Source organism: Hetaerina americana, unplaced genomic scaffold, assembly GCF_022747635.1.
Source record: "Hetaerina americana unplaced genomic scaffold, ioHetAmer1.1.p SCAF_1, whole genome shotgun sequence".
Classification (NCBI taxonomy): Eukaryota; Metazoa; Arthropoda; class Insecta; order Odonata; family Calopterygidae; genus Hetaerina; species Hetaerina americana.
Genome location: NW_027286069.1, coordinates 46,124,525 through 46,146,880, shown reverse-complemented (window position 1 = coordinate 46,146,880; position 22,356 = coordinate 46,124,525). Strand labels below are relative to the sequence as shown.

The 22,356-nt window shown below is 38.3% G+C and overlaps 1 protein-coding gene across 1 annotated transcript in view; it reads left to right on the top strand.

The window, feature by feature from the left end:
* Positions 1-18,629: 18,629 nt before the first annotated feature.
* Positions 18,630-22,356, top strand: part of LOC139685469 (uncharacterized) — a 278,351-nt gene continuing 274,624 nt past the window's right edge. Inside the window, exon 1 of the mRNA XM_071582490.1 lies at positions 18,630-18,810. The gene's annotated coding sequence lies outside the window, so the exon portion shown is untranslated. The remainder of the gene's footprint in view (positions 18,811-22,356) is intronic.

Genomic DNA, 22,356 nt, shown 5'->3' with positions numbered 1-22,356 from the left:
AATAACAATTCCCTCAGGAACACCTTAAGTGACTGACATCTACTGCATTAGAGCTAACACCGTCTCCTTGTATCCGACCATTCTAAGTCTTTCATCCAGCCCAGGATATTTTTATCAATACCACATGCATCTAGCTTTGTGAGTAGTATACTATGAGCTACTTTTTGAAGGCTTTCTTAAAATCCCAAAAAACCACGTCCACGGGAACATTGCTCTCTCCCAAAATAAGAATACCTTGAACAAAAAGTGAGTCACGTCTCGCAGGACCTACTCTTTAGGGAACCGTGCTGATTTTTCATTAATAACTCCCGACTATCGCAGGGTCTCATGATCAAACTAGCAACTATACATTCCATGACCTTATATGGAGATGAGGGAAATAGTTATGTAATTTCTCAGATCCTGATAGTCTCAGTTTTTAAATATAGGTGTTACATTAGCCATTTTTCAATTACTAGGAACCTTATGATCTATCTTTTCTTCTGATCTTATAAAAGAAGATACTGTCAGAAATGTGTTGGCCACCTATGTTACTCTTTAACTGCCATGGAGGCTGCTGTCAAAAACAGAGCTAATAGCTTAGATAGGATATTTAGGAAATCACAAAATGACCTCAACAGAGAAATAATAAAAATTTCTCCAAAATTGACTATAACAATCAACATTAACCGAAGGGATTTGCAAATAATCACCCAATTACTTATAATATTGTGGTGGTAATAATTTTGAACACCAAGTAGAAGTAAAAGCTGAACTAATTAAATTTACCACTGTACAGGTCTACATGTCTTCAGTCAATTCCTGGTTGGGAGAAGTTGACATGGTATACTATAAATTAGACAACATAATCATGGGTGTCAATTGAAGGAAACATTTGATGGTGATGAGGGATTGGAGTTCAATGGTAAGTGAAGGAAAAGGTGGTAATGAAGTAGGGGATTTGGGTGTAGGAATAAGAAAGTACTACAGGGAGTAAGCATTAGAGTTCTGCAGGAGACGGGTTAATCATAACAAACTCTTCATTTAGGCACCAAAAAAGCTACAGGTATACTTGGAAAATGATCCAGGACTGGGAAATATATTGGTTAGGCCATACTATGTTAGGAAGTGTGATTAATTATCACAGTTCCAGAAGCAGATTCAGATTTTGATCATAACTTGGTGCTGAGAAAGGTTAACGTCATAATTATTAAAATCAGGTTTTTGGATGATCAAGATATAGTTTACCAGTCAGCCAAATGGTTGCAAACACTATAAGTGCATGGAAAAGTCATTGTGAAAGGTGTGGTATGAGAATAAATTTAAGCAAAACAAAGGCTTTGAAGTTTTTGAGAGAAGGAAAAGCTAAGTTAAATATTAAAATAGTAGTTCATAAACTTTGAGGAGGTGGAACAGTTCACCTACACGTTTCTTGCCATTGTTTTGAATTAACATGGGTAAAGTAGGAGGGACATGAGAAGAATTGTATTAGGCAAAGAATCTTTCATAAAGAGGAGGGAACATTGAGTAAGAATGTTAAGAAATAGCTCGTCAAAACTTTGCGTGGAATATGGTTTTGCACACTGCGGAAACGTGGTCATTGAAGCAAATTGATAGGCATTGTCTGGAGGCTTTTAAAATATGAGTGTGGAGAAGTTAAAATGGGCAGAAAGGAAAATACACAAGGAAGTGGTAAGCATGGTGGGGGAGTGGAGCGTTATTATTGTGATAAATCCAATGGAGGCAGGAAATATAGATGCAGATCATTTATTGGAATGTCATGCAAGATAGGAAGAGGTAAGAATAAGATAGGCTTGCTGGATGGAATGAAGTATTCCGAATTGAAGAGGGGTTTATTGTTGTGTCAGATGTCAGGTTGTCGTATGTAAGGAGAGGGAAGGGTATGTATTGTTCATGTCTTTTATCTTTCCATGATGCATACAGTAAGTGTTTGGAATAGTGCAATCAGGTTTTATGCTGGCCCAAACATCCTGGAGAGATCAAGGATTTTTTTTGGTGTTTGTATTGATAGGGAACTCAGTGAATAATGCCAAAATTTTCTAGGCTCTTCATAAATGTGCTGTTTGACAGAATGTGGGGCAAAACTTGCTTGATAATTTGCTAAGGAAAGCTGAGTTGGTCATTTTCAATCAGATTTTCAAGTTTGTCTCCTTACATTTAAATGAAATAAATGAAAAAGATTTCCTTGCACTGATCTTTGTGTAATCAGGAATTGACAAACAAATGTCATGGTGGTATACTATATATTGAATAAAACTGTTATATTTGCAGTTTAGAGTTAGGAATATTTTATGATTGACTTTGTATTTGGCTTTTATTTGCTTCATATTTACTTTGTTGTAAGCATTGCTGAAATACTTAAGTTGAAAGTCATCATTGAATTAAACCTTGTGAACTTTTTTCTATTCATTAACAGCTTAGTCTTGGATGAGTAGGTGACCAAATAAAAGATGTGTTGCTTGCTAAATGTTAGAATTTTGAGGCTTGGGACTTACAGTAAATATCTAAGTAATTCTGCAAATCGAATGGATTAAATTCCATATTTGATGACATAGCAAATGTAAGTGACTATAATAGCAGAACTTAACTCATAAAATGGCAATATATATTGGTTACTTCTTTTCTAATATGCTCATTAAGTATTTTTTAACAAAATTATACAAATGTAGTCAAATTGATCTGAGTTTCATGCAATCTGCTGGAAAAGGTTTTATTATGAAATTATAAATTATTTAAGCATTTGATCATAAGCAAATGCATTCATGGCATTTTTAAATTTTATGTAATTTTAGGAAAAATATGATTTTTGCTCTGGCAATCTTATCAGGGAGTATTGAATATATGATGAATAAATGATGGCAATCCTGAGGTTGCTACACCAGTCGTAAAGGTTTTTACTATCTTTTATTCATATCATAAGGTTACTAGCATCAGCTCCTTCCTAATTGTAAATCTTTCTTAAGTTACCATAATCGTAGAGAGCAAGGTTTAAAGTTGTATCATTTTATTTATAGCTCAAATAGTAAATCTTCATCATATATGATGCACAAAGAATTAAGACAATCAATACAACATACAATTACAGACAATCTTAATCATATACCATGGTGAAATGATCTTGACAGTATACAATAAAGTATGTAAAGTAGTATACATTAAAAATGTATACATAGAATTCTCATCCTGGTCCTGCTAAGGCAGTCAGTTCTGGCTTGACAGCAGGTGCCACGTAAACAAAAATGAGAGCTTAAAGTGTATGCAATTATAAGCTACATATATGTTATGTGTCACGTTTTGTTCCAAGCCCTAATTCATTCTGTATAAAGACAGTAAAGCCAGGGTATTGTAGGTAGTTATGTGAATAAATCCGTAATTGAATATCAATGATGTCTGAGGTTTGGTGTGTCACAAACATGACTTTGGATTTTTTCTCATTAATAACGAGATTATTATCGCATACCCAATTATTGGTATTATTTAAGTCAAGTTTCATGCCATGAATAGTTGGTTCTAGTTCCCAGTGTTTTGATATGAGTACTGTGTCATCAGCATACGATATCAACTCGCAGAAATGACAGTATTTGAGTATGTCACTTATATATATTACAAATAGTAAAGGACCAAGTACCTTGAGGTACTCTTGATTCTATCTCATGATCTTCACTATGATGGTAATCCCAAAAGTACCTGACCCTACAAAGAAAATGCAAAAATTTTGGAAAAATATATTTATTTTACTAACTCTCCTTTCAGCTCTGTACACTTTTTCCAGCGATGTTCAATAAGTTTGATACCCTTTGTATAATTAGAATTGTCTTGCTCCTCAAAATAGCCATTACCTGCCAACATCACTTCTTCACGGTCGGAAAATCTTTGACAACTGAACCATTTTTTCAAGTTTGCAAGCAGAAAATAATCTGAAGGGGCTAAATCTGGGGTATAGGGTGCATGAGGAAGCAATTTAAACTTTCATTCATGAATTTTGGCAATTGCAATAATGGATTTGTGAGCTGGTGCATTGTCTTGATGAAACAACACTTTCTACTTAGCAGCTGTTGCTTGATTTCTTTGCTCAAGCATTGCAATGAGTTCACATAATACTCACTGTTTATAGTTTTTCCTTTTTCAAGATAGTCAATGGAAAATATTCCATGCACATCCCAAAAAACTGACGCCATGACCTTGCCTGCAGATGAAACGGTCTTAGTCTTCTTTGGAGCTGGTTCTCCCTTATGAATCCATTGTTTTGAATGTTCTTTTGTCTTGGGTGTGAGGTAATTGACTTATTTTTCTTCCATGATTACAAAATGGCACACAAATTCTGCTTTGTTGCTGTGAAACTTAGCTAAACACTCAATTGAAACATCTTCACAACACTGGACTCGAGTATGGGCACCCATCTTGCACACAGCTTTCGCATGTCCAAATTTTCAGTTAATATGTGATGTACCATACTTTTTGAAATGCCTACTATGTCTGATAGCTCGCGCACTTTCAGTTGACGATCATTCAGTATCACTTTGTGGATTTTCTTCACCATTTCTGGAGTTGTCACCTCATTTGGTCGCCAATGCGATGCTGGTCTTGACAGCTCGTACAGCCTCATTTAAACTCTGCTACCCAATATTTTACTGTTGTAAACAAAGGAGCAGACTCACCCAGGGTAGAATCCAATCCAGCTTTTATATTGGTTGGGCCGAGGCTGTTCAAATTAAAGTATTGTATCACATAAGATGACCAATTTTCTCCAGTTTCACAAATTCACTGAAAGCATTCAATATTGATGGCTGCCAAACAAATACTAAACAACATGGCTTTTTTAAACTTGAAATATATGCTTTATAGATTGGATACTTTCTAATACAGTGATATTTTTCAAGCAACTACCCCCATCTCTAGTTCAGGCCGGGTACTTCTTGGCCTTCCCATGTTCATACATTATTTATTTTAGAGACTAATTTTCTATCTTTTAAATAATTAGAAAACCAAAGGTGGCTGGCGCCTATACAGTATCATTTTTTTAACAATATCGTGATCTATAATGTCAAAAGCTTTTCTGAGATATATAAATGTTATTTCCGTGTTAAGCCTTCCATCCTTTCCATCTCTGGTACTGTTCACTGCTAGTTCAATGACTTGTGTGGCTCCTTTATTTCTTTGGAAACACAATTGAAAATTTGATGTTGTTTCATTCTTTTCCAGGAAATTCAGCAATTTTTCTGCCATGTACCTTTCCATGATTTTTGAAATGGCAGGTTGTATTTATACTGTGTGATAATTATTCAAGCCTTTATGAGATCCTTCTTTGTTAATAGGTCTAATGACCACTTTTTTCAAACCATCTGGGATTGTTGCATTGCATATTGAATGATTTACAATATCCTTTTATACTGGAATTATATTAGGGCACCTTTTCGAGTTCATTATTCTGATACCATCATGACCCATTGGTTTCATATCCATTTTGTTAATAATATGTATGATGCGATATAAGTTGTAAGGTTACAAATGAAAGGAATACCATCAGGATATTTTTATTTGTTTTTTAGATTTTGAGAAAATATTTGATTGGGTTAATTTGAGAGAATAAATGAAAGAATTGCAGAGTTTGAGTCGTTTGGGGAGATGGATGACTTTTCCTTAATCTGTACTTAATTCAAACTACTCAGTTGCATGTAGTAGGCCAATAGCCAGGATAGGCGGTGTTGGGAGGAGAAGTAAGACAGGGATGCTCATTAATACCCATGATTCTAAACTTATTTTAAAGAAAATGGCATGGAGAAACTGGAGATAAGAATGAAAGTCAATGAGAAATTCATAAAATCAGGTTTGCAGATGATCAAGCATTAGTTTTCCTGTCAGTTAAGGGATTAAGGTCATTACTGATTACCTTAAAGTTAGCATGATTTTAATGCGATGAGAATAAATGTGAGCCAAACAAAAGTTGTGCAGTTTTTGAGAGAGAGAGAAATGCTAATTTAAATATTAAAAAATACACTAATAAACTTGAGCAGATAGAACAGCTATACTATAATGAAAGTGTCTTGGATCAAGGTGGTCACAGAAGTATGGACATAAGAAGAAGAATTGCATTAGGCAATAAAGAATCAACAAGGAGGGAAGGAATTGATGTCAGGGACCTTAAGCAAGGAGGCTAAGGAAACACTGGTGGAAACTTGGGAAAGGAGTATGAAGAGCTGTTTGTCAGAACATCGGTGATTGAAGCGAAATGATTGGTGTAGATTGGAGTATCTTGGCATGTGAGGATGGAAAAAGGAAAATGGATGGATGGGAAATCAAATTAAGTGTTAGACAAGGTGTGAGAAGATAAGGAATTGCTGGGAGAAACCCCAAAGGAGCTAGTTGGGCTAGGAGTTCTCATTCCTACCTCCTGTCCTTCATATGCCTCTCTTAACATACCTTCTTTTTATTCATTAAAAAGTATTTAGAATAATTGGCAGTCTTGCATTGCTCCTCTGCCTACCCTAAACCTAAATCTGATACCCTTCGTTTGGAAATTTGATTCAAATAAAGGTTTCGAATAATTTACTCTCCTTCCATGAGATACCTAAAGAACAATCCTCATTCAATACTTCCTGTATTCAGAGCATGATTGCCCTGCGTATTAGAAACTTTCATCTTTGTAGTCAGAAATCTGATTATTATCAGTGAAGGCAGGAAAATTTCTAGGTATTTGGTATAGAATTGCCGTACTATTTTAATACACTATTGTTTGGTCAGTACTTGTCATGCTCCTAATTTCTATATTTATATTGCTCACACTCTTCATGTATTTTTTGATACTATATGCCCATTTTATGTCTACTTAGTGCTTATACTTCAGTGAGGGTTACCTCGATTAAGTGGACCATAAATTTTATAGTTGATGAACATTTCTAAAACATAAATATTGGGCATATTGATAGATAGATGAAGCTCTACAATTGATTCTGGAAATGATAAACTAGCATCTTTGTAATTGGAAATGCCTCTGTTGCTAAATACCTATGAGTGGTATCATTGGTAATAGGGGATATTTAATCTTTTATATGCCAAGTGGTAGTGTAATATAAGTGATTAGTAAGTTAAAGAAAGATACACTATTCAAGGGCAATGGTAAGTAATGAATACATTTCACAGATTAATTATTTTGAAATGAATGTGTAATCCTCATTTCATAACCTACATTAAATTAGAGGGGGATTTAAGTGAATGACTGAGTGAAATATACAATTATTGGGAAAAAAATTATATTTGTGTTGAGCCTTATCAGAATTGAGGTTGGGTGTGAGTTTTGTGAGCATTATCACTGAGCATTAGGTGGAAGAAGACATCACCTGGTGACAATCTCTCCCAGTAGAGACATTTCATTATAATTGTCCTTACTGCATGATATTACTCTTATCATAGTTCCTATAAATCACATTTTGCAATTCATCTCAATCATTTAATCTGAAATATATAAATTAAATGATGTTAGGAATCACATTGTATCCATTTATCATGCAGTATCCTTTTTATATGCCTTAATTCTGCCCTATAGGTATTTTTTTCTTCCCTAACCTTGCTTTACTACCATTCTCTTCTCTACAAGTCTTCAGAATTGAATTACCAATCAAAATGCCTTGCATCCGATTTTCCTACCACCTTTGAATTCATCCCAATATTTCCTTATTCTTTCCAACCTACCATGCCTAGTGCTTCTTCATTTGTTTTCCTTTTCTACCTATTGCATCCTTCTCCACACCCACATCACAAAAGCTGACATACATAAAAGTTTTCATTGATATTTTTTTTTAACATCCTAACTCGATTCCCCTACCATTAACTGCCTCCTTATTAAGGCGTCTTTGCCTGTTTTAATTCTTCTTAATATGCCTCGAATGCCTTGACCATCTTATCACAAAACACTCAGCATTAGTACACTGTTCCACCGTCTCCACTTGATGCCCTAAAGCCAGGTTATTTTTGCCTAGGTACTTGATTGCGCAATTTTTAACCTTCAATTGATGGTTCTTGAAACTTTAAAACTTTGCTGCTTGTGAAATTAAACTTATCCTTAATTTCTCACACAGCTGCAATATAATTTTTCAGTATTGGGATCAAAATTTGCCTAAGGAAATTTTTTGGCCATATTCTTTCCTCATTGACATTTTTGACAAGTGCTAAGAATCCCTTCCATTTTTTCTTCAACTCTTTAGTAATTCTGTCTGCATCTTGTATATTCCTTCTGCTTTATGTCCTTCAGTTTTGCATTTAACTCAGCCTTCCTCTTTCTCAAAAACCTGATGATCCTTATTTTGTTTACATTGATTTTCATTCCATACCCATCACACTGGTGTTCTAATGTGCTTAGAAATGAATGCAACCTTTTCCCTGAGTGCATCGATCAACTTACTTGCACTTTTGGCGATGAGGCCTAATCCTTTGCCACTGTAAAATGCTGGTATCACGAATTCCATCATAGCCGCCGTTCGCTCAGCGACGGAAGTCGTGAAGGTCGTCCAAAATCAGTTGTGCCAGTTAACATTGATGCTGTGCAAGAACTAGTAGAGGAAGATCGTCATGTGATATATCGTGAGATTGAGGCATCCTTGGGGATTAGTATGGCGAGCATCAATAAGATTTTGCATGAAAATTTAGCTGGGGAAAAATTTGTTTCTGTTGGATCCCGCATAATTTGACAAAAGCTCAAGAAGGTGCTCGTGTAAATTTGTGCAAAGAAGTGCTCAACAAATACAATCGCGGTGCATCAAAAGCTGTGCATAACATCTACACAGGTGACGAATCTTGGATCTATGCGTATGAGCCCGAAACAAAACAGCAAATCCACTGTATGGGTCTTCCAAAATGAGCCAAATCCAACAAAAGTGATTCGTGCACGAAGCACGTCGAAGCGAATGATCGCCTGTTTCTTCGGAATAACTGGACATGTGGCGATCACGTTAATGTTAGAGCAACGTAGAACGGTGAATTCTGAATGGTACACGAGTATTTGTTTGCAAGAAGTACTTGGTGAAATACGGAAAAAGAAACGGCAGCGAAGGATCATTCTTCATCATGACAATGCAAGCTCTCATAGCTCGGCTAAAACATGCACATACAACCTGTTTGACTGGCCAAAACGTCGAATTGATGGGTCATCCTCCGTAAAGCACTGATTTAGCACCAAATGACTTATTTTTATTCCTGTTTATCCAGAAAATAATTCGTGGCCAACGTTTTTCGGCACCTGAAGAAGCCGTTGATGCATTCAAAAACCATGTTTTGCAGGTACCTCAATCAGAGTGGAAAAAGTGTTACGAAAATTGGTTTGAGTGTATGTGAAAGTGAATAGATTATCATGGAGAATACTTTAAAAAACAATAAAGCCATTTTCAATTACAAATTAGTCTTTTCATTATTAGGCTAAAAATATGAAAAGCAACCCTCGTATATATTGAAAAACATAGGTGATATTGGATAATCAGGGTGCATTACCCCAGTTCCTAACACTGTCTTCTAACTATCCATCCTATCTACTCTTGTCTTCATGTCCAAGGTTTCAAATGGATTGGGCAAAGAGAGGAAATTGCTGGGGAAAATCAGAATAAAGGAAAATTGGATGGAGGAAATATTGAAAGGTAGTTGTATGTTGAAAGCCGATATAGAAAGGGGAACATAGAGTAAGTTCGGTAGAGGAAGTAAGAGAGGAAGCTCTTAAGACAGCATGAATGCAGACAAAAATTACAAAGAAATGGGAGAAATAAGATAAAGCAATTAAAGAGGAAGTCATCATGATACTTGAAGTAAATAGTAATTAGGAGCATCCAAAATCATTCTTCAGATATGCAGAATACTGATAGTTGATTGTATCCCAAATAGTGTGAAGAGATTTACATTTCTTCAATCCTGAAAGTGAATTCATCTTTTGGTATGGAATTCACAATTCATCTCCCTCTTTAAACTTTCCATATCCTTGCACTGAATTTTCCACTGTGTTTATTCTGCGCTATTAGATTTTTGACTCAGTTGATTATCTCTTTTTGCTTCCTTTGATCTAATTCTGTTTAATTTCTTCCATTTCCTTCTTCTACTTATCTTTCTAATCATCTCACCTGTAGTACATGGTGTTTTCGGCCTTTTCCTGTAGTTTCATTTGTGGCTTTTGATATTCCTTTTTTTGAATATTGTCAATTTTTTTCTACTGTTCATGTACCTATATCCCTTTCACTCATAAATTTCTCCACTGTCTCCTGGTGCTTATTCCTTTTTGTCCTCTTAAAATGTATTCATTCCATTTCCTAACTAGTTTTCTGTATTAAATCTTTTTGAACCTGGAATTACTCTTTATTAGTAAGAAATTATAATCTCAATCTTCATCTGCTCCCTGGAAAATGTTCAATTTAATTGTGCTCTTCATACATCTATGCCTAGCCATAATATAGTCTAACTGGACTATCTCTAAATACCATCTGTTTTTCCATGTATATCTATTTCTATTTTATTTTCTTTGTCAGTATTTTTCTAAAATGGTTTTAAACCAAGAGTTTGTCTTTTGTGTGTATGGGTACATGATTATTATGCATATTATATATTTTGGTCTCTGGCTCATTACAGTATTTCAATTGATTGCTGTCTAATGAATAAACTTTCATTCAGTCTTCCGTAATACTATACTTCCTTTATTTTGTCACCTATACTCGGCTTTAATTTACTCGAAATAGAAAAACAATTTAAAAGATTATGCTCTTGATTATGTACTGTGTAAAGTTAAGTAAGTATTCTCGAAACTGTATTGACACTATGTGTTTTCCTTCCATTCCTGAATTGAGGCTGTTTTGTGTTTACTTTTATGATTTCATATCATACTGATATACTTAACTTTTGGCTGAGAGTAAACTCATTCTAACGGTCAGAATTTTATCCTCTACGTTTTCTACTTCTAAGAATAAAAATTAAGCTCAAAGTGAAACTAAGATTTTACATAAACTATGGGTAGTTCTGCAGTAAATCCATTTTAACATTTTTTCATCATTTCTTACTGAATTTCTTCTTTTTCACTGCCTCCAAAATTAATCCCAGAGTGAGGCTGTCAACATCCTTGTTGTATTTGGGAATTGGGTTGATGCAGGTGCTAGTGCACTGGATTCCCAGACTATGGTCCCAGGTTTGTGCCCCTGTGATGTTAGGATTTTTCATTAGTATCCTAATCCCTAATTTGGGTGCCATGTGGAGAGTACTTCAAGTAAAGCATGCATATTGAATGGGAAGTTGAAGCGTGGGCCCCTTGTTGCCTTTGGTTTGGGGTAGACTAATTTGGATGCCAGGTGTCTTGATACCCTTTCCTGAAAAATCATAACTTCTTATATCAAATTACCTCCATCTATCTCCAATTTTGCAAATGACCTCAGCTGCTGGTTATCTCCCCAGTATGTAACGATTACCACTTATTACATCCACCAAAATATAGAAATTTATGACAATGCATTTACTGTGTATATTTAATAACACGATCTCTGCCAGCTGTGAATCTGTTTTGATTTTTTCAAAAGATTTTCTATCATATCTTCCATGTTTGATGTTATTTTATCATTTTTCTAGTGAACACTTCTCGTAATGGTTTCTCATCTTACTTAACATGATACAGGTATGAAGTATGAAGTCTGTATACTTGCTGCATACTGTTTACTTGCTGTGTATTCATTCTTCCATTACCCCATAGGTAACTTAATCCTCACTTGAAAATGACATTTTAACATTTTTTGTGTCTAAAATAATATTTCATAATCACCTGTTTTTGAATTTTTTTAGATCTTACGCTTTTTCTATACTATTCCCATCAAATTATAGTCAATTAAAGTTTTCTCACCATATGGGTTATCTTCCTGATTCTTCTATTCAAAGATTTGTATATCCCATTTCACTCTAATCTTGTTTTAATCCGCATGAGTTGTAGTTGAAAACTATAAAATTTTAAATAGTATTTTACTGAAATAATTAAACATGATATTTAATTTTTATTTATCATTATTCACATTGTGCTATGTGGGTAAATTCGACAAATTTTGCCAATTATTAGCTGAGTAAGAATGGTCATTGATTGAAGAAGTTGCTGATTTGTTTTTTAAATTGTTCTTCAATTGCTATTTGTAATATTTGATTTGAAAAAAATAACCTGCTTCCTATACTTGCAGCTGTTGCATGGACTGTAGTTAGCTGTATTTTTCCCATAAACATTGTGTCCCTTATTTAATACTTAAGAGTGTAAAATGCTTCCTCCTCACCAAAAATCATTGTAAAACACTTTTTACACTTAAATTTCTTGAATATTATACACATTCAATACCAAAGACCAAGTTATACCAGGTTTCAAATGATTTGGCTGGTGCACTAATCCTCAATATTGAAATTCTCGATTTATTTTTATTGTGGTGTAATGATATTGGCTCTTATCTTTCTTTGTTAATCGGGTCACTTGTGATCTATGTTTATAAGCCTCAAACTGATCATGCTACATAAGCGCATGGCATGTAATTCATTGAAACCTTGGAGTGGAAACTTTTCTAAGTGATTCTTTTGACCAGAGTTAAGATAAGAGATAGCTCTTTTCCGCTCGCTTGTAGTTAAAATCATAACTTTCTTACTTAATATAATTATGAAAAATGTCTACCATGATCAATCTCATGCTATAGTAAGTAGTGTCTAATTTAATTTTCCAAATGGGTAAAAATACAGAATCAGAGGAATGCAGGTTGTTATATATGTTGCGATTTGATTCAAAAATTATATCTTTGAATAAACGTTAAATAGAAGGATTGATACAATAGTATGCATTTTAAAATCTTATACATTTTATTTCAGTGCTATTTTATTCTGATTTATTTATTCACTGTATGAGTCGTATATTGTAATTATTTAAATCCCATCACTTTTTCAGGTGGATTATTATTTGGATAAAGGTGCTCTCAGTGAGAATCACTCTCCAGGTCACCACAAAGGAGAACATTACGCACATGAGTGGATAGATCAACGGCTTTAGCGGTGAAAGTAAGACCTTTATATATTCTTCTTCGTTAAACTCTATGGGAGGTAACTTATAATCATACAAGATTATTAAAAGAAACTTTTTATTTTAAAATATAAGAAATCAATCTATTGCATTTAAGTCAGATCGGTAATAATAAGTGTTATAGCTAAATACTTGATCATTACATTTTATACATATTGTTATAGAGTGACTAAAAAGTACAAGTTCTTTTTGCCCCAATGCCGTCCGATGATTTTCATGAAGTTTATGAAGACAAAGGTTGAGAGTGTTTAACCAAAAGTAATGAACAATTTATTTTATCAACAACAGTAGTGCTCTAACATCAACTGTCGATCGCTTGATTTGATATCACGCATCCTTAAGAGTATGCAACCGACAGTATAATTTTGCATGCTTTTTGCATATCGTTCAGGATAGTAGTTGACTGCAATTTATTTTCCTTCGCCTTACAATTTGGCTCGTAGTTTATTAGGTGTAACACTCTTAAACATCGTTATGTGTTGTCATTTTAAAGTTTGGTAATTTTTCTAGTGTGAAAATACGCACCAAGTTGTGTAAAAATGTAACTCGCTATTCCTGCTCATCCCGTTATTTTCTCATTTTCAAATGCTGCCATTCATTTTTGCTTTCCTTCTCGAAATTAAATCATGCCAAGATGCACGAGTGTTTCGTAATGAATTCAGCAATGTACTGTCAAAAAAATTTCATTCAGATCGCAATCAGTGAAGTTTGATTTTTAGGTGTTGAGTGTGTCGTTGGACTATAGCAAGCGTGTGAGTGTGCCGTAGAATTGTTGGGAAGAAGGATTGTAAGTATCGCATGTAATTTTAACCAAAGGAAGTTGTAGGAATGCGAAAAAATGTTTGGGATGAATTCAAATGATTGGATCCATTAAAAAAGAAAGAGGTAGCCATATTAAAGGAGTAATTTTGCATTTTAGGAGCGTGGGTGCCATTATCTTTTGAACCTGTAGCGATACTGATCATCTGCTAATCGAAGTTTCTCTTGTAATTTTCCTCAGAAAAAAAGAGCGTAAGTTGATGTAGGCGAAGAAGCTTTTAATGATTTATTTGTATGAAAAGAGACATATCAAGATGCGCCCTTGTTATCTGTGTATGATTGCTGAGTATATATTGCACTTATTTGAAAAAGGAAAATATTTTCTGAAAGAATTTACCTTTAGCCGATTTTATGCAGTGTTGCAAAACTCCAAATTGAATACTCGTTAAACGCAATTAGTGAATTTTAATGGCAGTAGGGCATTTCTAAAATATCTAACGATTGAATATGTATTCTACATTCCCCGCTTTGAATTAATGAAGATAATAGTGTGTATTCTTTTTCACGGCAAGTTAATTAAAGCCGCTGTCCAAATAATATTGAGTTAGTATTAAATAATTAAAGAAAAAAATTAAAATTTGATGGCCATAGCCACTGGGCGAATTGTTTGGAAAATATCCTGAAAGAACTCATAAGATGAGACCAATAACTAAACTATCAACTCTTTAAGTTAATAAGAGTGGAATGTAATAATTATTAGGGCTTGGTGGTTGCGAAGTGATGAGCAAATTGCAGTTTTGAGAGAGGAATAAGGATAGGATATTTATGTATTTTAAAATATTTCTCGTATTTTTCCACGTTGAATAAAGAGGAAATCGGTCATTAGGGTGAGATTAAAAGAAGACAAATAGACTTGAACTGCTTGTTAAATTGGACATTGTTAAAGCGACATTTCTGAGAATTTTTGGGAAAACTAGAATGGCACCACCCTCAATCACAAAGAAAACAGGCATTGCAGACGGTTGGGAAACTACAGACCTCACGAAGACCCCCTGAAATTATTTGAGCTATACTCTGTATTTGAAATTAAGATCACCGTGAGAAGAGAATTTAAATTGACAATTTGTGGTTATACGTTCCAATTTTATCTCTCTTTTATCATTATCGGAAAAATATTATGACTCTCCCTGCAATAATTGCGATATGCTGAATTTCAAGCACATTTTTCACACCCGGTAGGAAAACGTATAAAATAAAGTTACTTATCTAATCATGACGTAATTTGAGTCTGTTGCTCTAACCTTTCCTTCCCCACATCCTTATAGTGGCTGGCGGAATATATTGTGTCTGCGAATTGATCCTAACATGCTATACATTAATAATTTCGACGCTGCTTGGATAAACATTAACCTTTTACCTTCTGCAGTAGCGTTCCAATGCTAAGAGGTATATGAACTTAAGCGCGAGCTTGACATTTTGGGTGGGATTTCTTTTACCTGAGATGAATCATCCACCGGGTTTGTGTTAAGAAATTTAGCTGTTTAAATGTACAGCATTGCTTGAGAATAATTTTATTGAATTAAATGCTTCCAATGAATGTTTAATCATAAATTTGTAATATAAATTAGGGATCAAAAAGATTTTAGACATTTCAAGAAAAAATATTTATTTCTGCTAATCTCTTCTTCCATAACTTAGTAAAAGCTTTGTAAAGATTTATTTTGCACTTATTCTGATATTTTTTTCCATAAAAATTGAGAAAAATTGGTCAATTTTTCAGGACTACGCTTACTGTGTGTAAGTGGGTGAAATCACCAGGTTGTTATATTTTTACTTGTTGAGGCACATGAGCGTTATGTTATTAGTGCATGCATGAACTTGTTGCTGTTGTGAGATTTATTTTAACGTACTTAGTGAATAAATTTGACTACATTTCACACAGAAAAATATTTGGAAAACGTCATTTTGCCCTGGAATAGACGAGTAATTGAAAAATACTAAACAGATAATGAAATGGTGATGTCACAATTCCCGTCAATTTGCTGAAGAGGCAGTTGCCTTCCTCTCTGTTCAGTCTTGGGTCGAGTTTTTGGAAGCAATACCGTTATGAGTACATCCCCACTTACTCTTCGCACTCTTTGACCGAATGCGGAGCGCACGGAAACTTAGACGGGGATCGCGCCTTCGCACCTCGAAGTTTCATCGAGACGAGATTTAAGTCGGGCGGCGAGCAGTGCTGTGGTGCTAGTGATCAATATGCACTCCATGAAGTGTCGTGGGAACTCTCTGGGAACGCCGCCGGGCGAAGGACGGGGAGCGTGGGTGGGGTCTGGGATGGTAGGCCAGAGCCGGCCTCCGACCCCTCCTCCACCACCACTGCTGAATGCCGACTTTCACCCCTCCGGGGATTGATTGGCTTCGGAAAACGATTTGTGGAAAGAAATCTTTTCTGAGAAAAGATGGGAAAAGGATGTATCCATGCGTCGTCGTTTGTTGAGGGGCCTTCAGCAGTTTCCCGCCAGATGTATGGACACGAAGAGAAGAGAACTAGAGGTGAACGTCTTGACCCAAGCAGCTGGGGACGCAGAGTGCGTGCCACTGCGATGGCGCGTCGCACTCTCCGGGAAAGGAGGGGGGCGGGTTGGAGAGGAGAGGAGGGAGGTAAAAAGAGGGGTGGTGAAAGGTGGAGGGTGGGGGAGAGGTAGTTGTGGGAAAATGAGAGGGAAGCCTTTCCATCCCCACTCCTCAAACTTCTCCCACTCCCTACCATCCCTCCTCCCCTCATACTCTTCCCCCACCCCCTCCCTACACGCCCTCGCCTCGACCGAAGAATTCAGAGGTTCGGATCGTTACCATGGCAACGGGTCGAGCTGTATGCCGATCAACGGGACGGGCCTCGGCGGTGAGGGCGGGGGGAGGTGGGGGTGGTTGGGTGAGGGGGAATGGGAAGGGGGGTGCGCGGGAGGGAAGGAGGTTCTAGGGGGGCGAGAGGAGAGGGAGTGAGGGTGGAAGCGGGGGAGGAGGGAGTGTGGGCCGAGCAAGGGAGGTCGCTACCGCTGCTGGTGGCCGGAGAAGAGGGTAGTATACCGCTGGGGGAGCACGAAGCCTGTTGATGGCCGTGCCTTTGGGGAGCTGCCGAGAGTGCCAACTCCTCGACCGTCACCTGCCCGTCCCCTCCTTGACTCTGCGCTTGCCCAAGTCCCTCGTGGGGAGGAGGTGGGTGGGGAAGGGATGAGGGAAACCCAACTCACCACCACGGTGGATGGAGGAGGGAGGGCAGTTGACCTCTCCCGCGGCCCGCGGTTGGGCCTTGTGATCTGGACAGTCAGATAGAGAGTAGGAGAGACGGTCGTCTCAGGTCCCCCCATCGGAGTTACCACCTCCCCTTGACCCCCTCCCTCCAAGGCCGTCTACTGTGCCCTCCTCTCTCGTCGAGAAAAAGGGACGAGAATCGTATCCGCTGGTACCACCACCACCCCTTCACCCTCCCCCATCTCCGTTCCACCCTTACTTTCCGTGATTTTATTCCGTCCCGGCATAGAGGGGAGCGACGGGGAAGAGTGAGTTGAAGGGGGGGCGTGTACTCGCGGACTAGGACCGAAAAAACCACACACGCCGTGGGGGGCGTGAGTGAGTGAGAGAGAGAGAGAGAGAGAGAGAGAGAGAGAGAGAGAGAGAGAGAGAGAGAGAGAGAGAGAGAGAGAGAGAGAGACAGCGGCGCCGTCTCGCGGGTTCTGCGACGCCGCAGCCGCCGCCGTCTCGGTCGGTTGCTGCGGGAGAGAGGAGTCGTCCTTCGGGTTGTGCGTGCGGTGGTGATGGAAAAAGACTGAGAGAGAGAGGCAGAGTGAGAGCAAGCTTCATGATCGAGACAGTTCCCGTGGCGGAGGAAACCAAGTGTGTCCCCTCCGACCTCCGCAACCTTTCTGATACACTTTTGTCACTGCCCACTCACCCCGTTGTGAGGTAGTGACAAGATCGCCTCGAAGAGAGAAAGAGGTGTAAGAGTGGTGGGTGCTTAGCTACGGGAGAATCCACCCTTCAATAACCCTAGACGTGCGCACTTGATACTTGTGACATAGTTGTTGCTGTGGAGGCGAAAGTAGGAGGGTTCCCACTCATCATCTTCATCGTCACTCACCTTATTTTTGCCACACCTTCCCTCGCGGACTTGGTGGTCTCGTTTGTCTCGTCCCGCCGGTCCCGCTCTCTCACTCACTCCCTTCACGTACTCTATTTGCCCGCTCGCCTCTTGCCTCTTCATCCACGCTTCTCTTGCCGGGCGAAAAAAGGAAGGGGTACCTTTTGCGTCCTCCTTGTCACACGCACGACCCCTGTGCGAGAGAGGCTAAGAGTGCCCTCGCTTTCCTCTGTCGCCTGTGGGGGGTGGAGCGACGCAACCGAGCGAAGAGCGGTGCAGGCGTGGATGCATGTCGTCGCCCAGCAAGGTTCGGAGACGCTGCCGCGTCGAGCGCTTGCTTGCCGCGACGTCGGTGTCCTCCGCTTGGTGGGAGCGTGACTGGTGAGACTGTCCACGCGCGTCGTCCGGACCTAGATCTCCGGTGGCTATGATGTTGACGGCAAGGAACGCCGGCAAAGGTCCGGAGACGCCGTCCCGCCTGTCCTGAAGAGGAGCGGGGGAACGGCGGGCTGGAAGTGGGAGGACGAGACCCCGAGTGTATTACGTGGGTTTCGGGGAGGGAGGGGAAGAATATTATTCGGGGCAGTGTGGGAAGGGTTGGATTGGGAGTAGAATCAGAGTGGGTGGTCTCGTGTCGTGTGTGTGGGGGAGGGAGGTGGGCGTGGGAGTGCGAACCTTCGAGGGATTGAAGAGGAGGAGGCGGTGAAGAGGAGGAGATGGGGAAGTACGGTGTCTCGCAATTAGGACTGGACATAGGGGTGCGGTCGTCTCCTCGTCCTTGGTACGCATCACCGGGACGGATGGGCAGAGGAGGAGGCGGAGGAGGGGGAGTGGTGTTCGGCCCTTGGAGGCAGTGAGAATGGTGTGAGTGAAGAGAGAGGAGTTGGTGGAGGAATTTCGGTGGAGGAGAGAGCGCACGGGGGTGGTCGGAGAGAGCGGGGGGGGTCGTGGGTGGGGTAGGGGAAAGAAGGTTCCGTAAAGAAAAAATATCGAGGAGGAGAGAACGGAAGGCGGGGGAGGGTCGATGGGTGGGGTTAATGGTTGGTGGGAGGGCGGGTGGGGTGAATAGTGTGTGTGCCTGCCCGAGTGATTATTTTTTTCTCTCCTCTGAAGGAGGACGAGGTAGGGGGAGTTCGGTCTGGAGGTTGGTGTGAGAGGAGGATGGCCACTGGAGGAGGGGAGGGAAAAGGGGGAGGGGAAAGAGGTGTGGATGCCATAGATTCATATGCTTATTTCTATATATATATAACATTTATATTTATCATAAATGAAAATCGTGTTTGAAGCTTTTAATTTTTTGCCTAGGGAATGGTTTTTTACCTTTTTATACTCTCTCTTTTTTCTTTGAGATCGGTAGAGTTTGCTTGATGTATTTCGCTGAAGATTTATTTCTTGTTGGATGGGGAACGTAGCAGAGATACAGTTCGAGCAAAAGATTGGGTAAAATCCACGGGGGAAATAGTTGAAAAGAAGTGAATTGACTTATTTTCAAGGGAGAGCAGACCGATATTAGGTAGATCTCTGGATGAGTCATCTGTATTTGGCTCTAGATTGTTAGCTTTTAAACTATTTAAATAGAAGGTGGTTCCGTTCTGAAACAATTTTTTCTCAGTTAAAGATTGGGAGGTAGTACCTCCATTAATTTTAATTGTCTAAATATATCGGTATTTTTTTAATTTTGATTAATTCCAATAGAATTATTGCAAAGACATATTGTTTGAATAGGCACTTTCTGCGGAGGTGGATGCCTTCTCGTTCTTCGTTACCACAACTACCAGTTTTCGACTAATTTGAATTAAAACTAGTTTGAATTAACTAATGAACACTTGATTAGAGTACCTGCTACTGACTTTTATACTAATTTTTATTTTTTAAAAATCTTCTCATCTTTCCCAACTTTACATAAGTTATATTTTTTTAAATCTTTAAATTTATCTTCAGAGATATTGAATTAGCATCTCTTTGAATAGACATATGAAAATTGTGTCGCCATTAAAATTTATCCTCGTATGTGTCCGCTCTTGCTCGAACTGTGTCTCTGAAAGATTATGGGAGGATGAAGTAGATTGTTAAAGTTTTTGGCGGGTTGCAGTTTCATTATTTTTTGACGTCATCATCATGCTGTGTGTTCATTAACATAACTCGGTGTGCGTAAAACAGCGATAGTCACCCTATATTCTCTTTCCCGCACATATATTTTTTCAAATATTTCATTAGCTACCCCTTACTTCCCCTCCTCTCCATTCAGCATGGCAACCCCTCGCCGCTCTCAACATGCGTACTGTACTTCCAACCATATAAATCTCCAGACAGTGAGCTTTAATGGTTACAAATATTTTTAGCAATGCATTATTGGCGGGCACGCGCTCTCCCATACTGCTCATGCCACGTGGTAATTCATAGAATTTAATTTTGCCTTGATCGAATTTTATAATTTATTTACGGCTTTACGGGCATATTATGCAATTCTCTCCTGTGTTACAGCGCTTTGTTTTGAAGATGAAAAGCTTGCGCACGTTGCTGGACAATTGTATCTTAAACAGGCGAGGTAATGTTAAAGTTGCATTTATTAGCTTTTACTTTCTGCTAATTATTGCATAAATTTGTCATTGTACTTTATATTTCCAAGCTTAGAGCGTAAGTTATTTCTCATTACAAGATAAAAATTTTCTATTGAAATCGCCACTCATTGTTGGTATATGCCTAATAATTGATTTTCATGTTTACATTCTTTTCTATTTACTAAGTAGCTTGGTTATAGAGATTGTTTTATATTGTATGGAGTGTTTCACGGGTGATATGATAAATTTCGTCCATCATGAAATTTAAGGGTGTGCACTGTGCATATGCTTTCGGTTTCACTTACCTTTCTACGATTCTGCAATATAGGTCCTATTATACGAGGGTCATCCGGAAAGTAGTACCCGTTCGTGAAATAAAGACACAAAAGTAAATATTAACAAACATAAAAAATTTTATTTGAAAGAGGATACTTTAAACTACTTCTCAACATAATCTCCAAGCAAATTAAGGCATTTGTCATAACGTGTGACAAGTTTCTGTATTCCTGCTGCATAGTCCTTCGCCGCCAGCTCATTGAGATACGAGGGACCCATCTTGCACAAATTTTTGCATAATGCAGATGGTGTTTAACAATTTCATGAACAATTGTTCGAGAAACATTGGGAAAATGCTCACAGATGTCATCAATTGTGACGCGCCGATCGTTCCTCACGAATTCGTCAACTGAGCTCACCAGTTGGTCTGTAATGACAGACGGTCTCCCCGAACGCTCATCGTCGTGTGTGTTCCCCCTCCCCATGTTGAAGTTGCGACACCACCGCCGAACAGACGACTCGTCCATTACATTGTCTCCATACACCTCCTTTAATTGGCGATGAATATCACATGGGCGAACGTTTCTTGCATTGAGGAATTTAATCACTGCCCTCACTTCACAACTGGCGGCGTTCTCAATTTTTTTAAACATTGTAAACAATCACAGAAACAACACAGGCAATGCTAGCGTCACGCAACTTGGCTCAGAGAAGGCAGACAAGCCACTGAAGCTATCTGACCTCGTCCAGCGGCTACTCGCGTCGTCAGCACTTCATGCGGCACGAACGGGTACTACTTTCCGGATGACCCACGTATATGTAAACCTGAGAATTGATTCATTTTTATTGTTTTTCATCAGCACATTTCCACATGCTCGTTTAGCCCACAGAATTAAAGCAAAAAGTGTAATTGTACACATGGGGGTCAAATGTGTCACAAATAATTTCTTGAGCTTATCACGCTCAGGAAACTTCACCTTATATCTACCTCTCTCATTGTAAGTTCATCAATGCTCTGAAGTATTTCATTGCATCTTTCCTTAAAATATTCAGATTTTGCCTCACATTAATTTTTATGGCTCATCTATTGTAATCTATTGTTCGTAATTCATAATGTTTTCGGCTCATCCGGTCATTTATTTTAAGTCGTGGGACGGATTTGCAAATAACTTGGCTTGAGTTGAGCTCCGTTATTGTTGCATTCTTTAATTTTAATGAGGACTGTGCATTCATATCCTATGGCGTGCGTGAAAGTGCTTATTATAGAGGTGACAAAGGCAATTTTACAGAGCTTCAAAAGCAGCTTTAATCGTCCAAATACTTGATTGGAACTAATAAATGCTGAAGAGAAACGTAGGGTGTATTGGTTGGGGAATGTATAGTGAAAATTATTATTTCGATATGAATAAATCCTCTTCTATTTTCATAAATTAATACATGAGTTTGAAACAAAATTATCAGCAGATAATGTCTAAAAAAGTTCATTTATTATTTCTCTCCGAGTATTAGATGCCATTGACACCGAAAATATAACTACATGATTATGAACATCATTTTCCTCAAATTTTCAC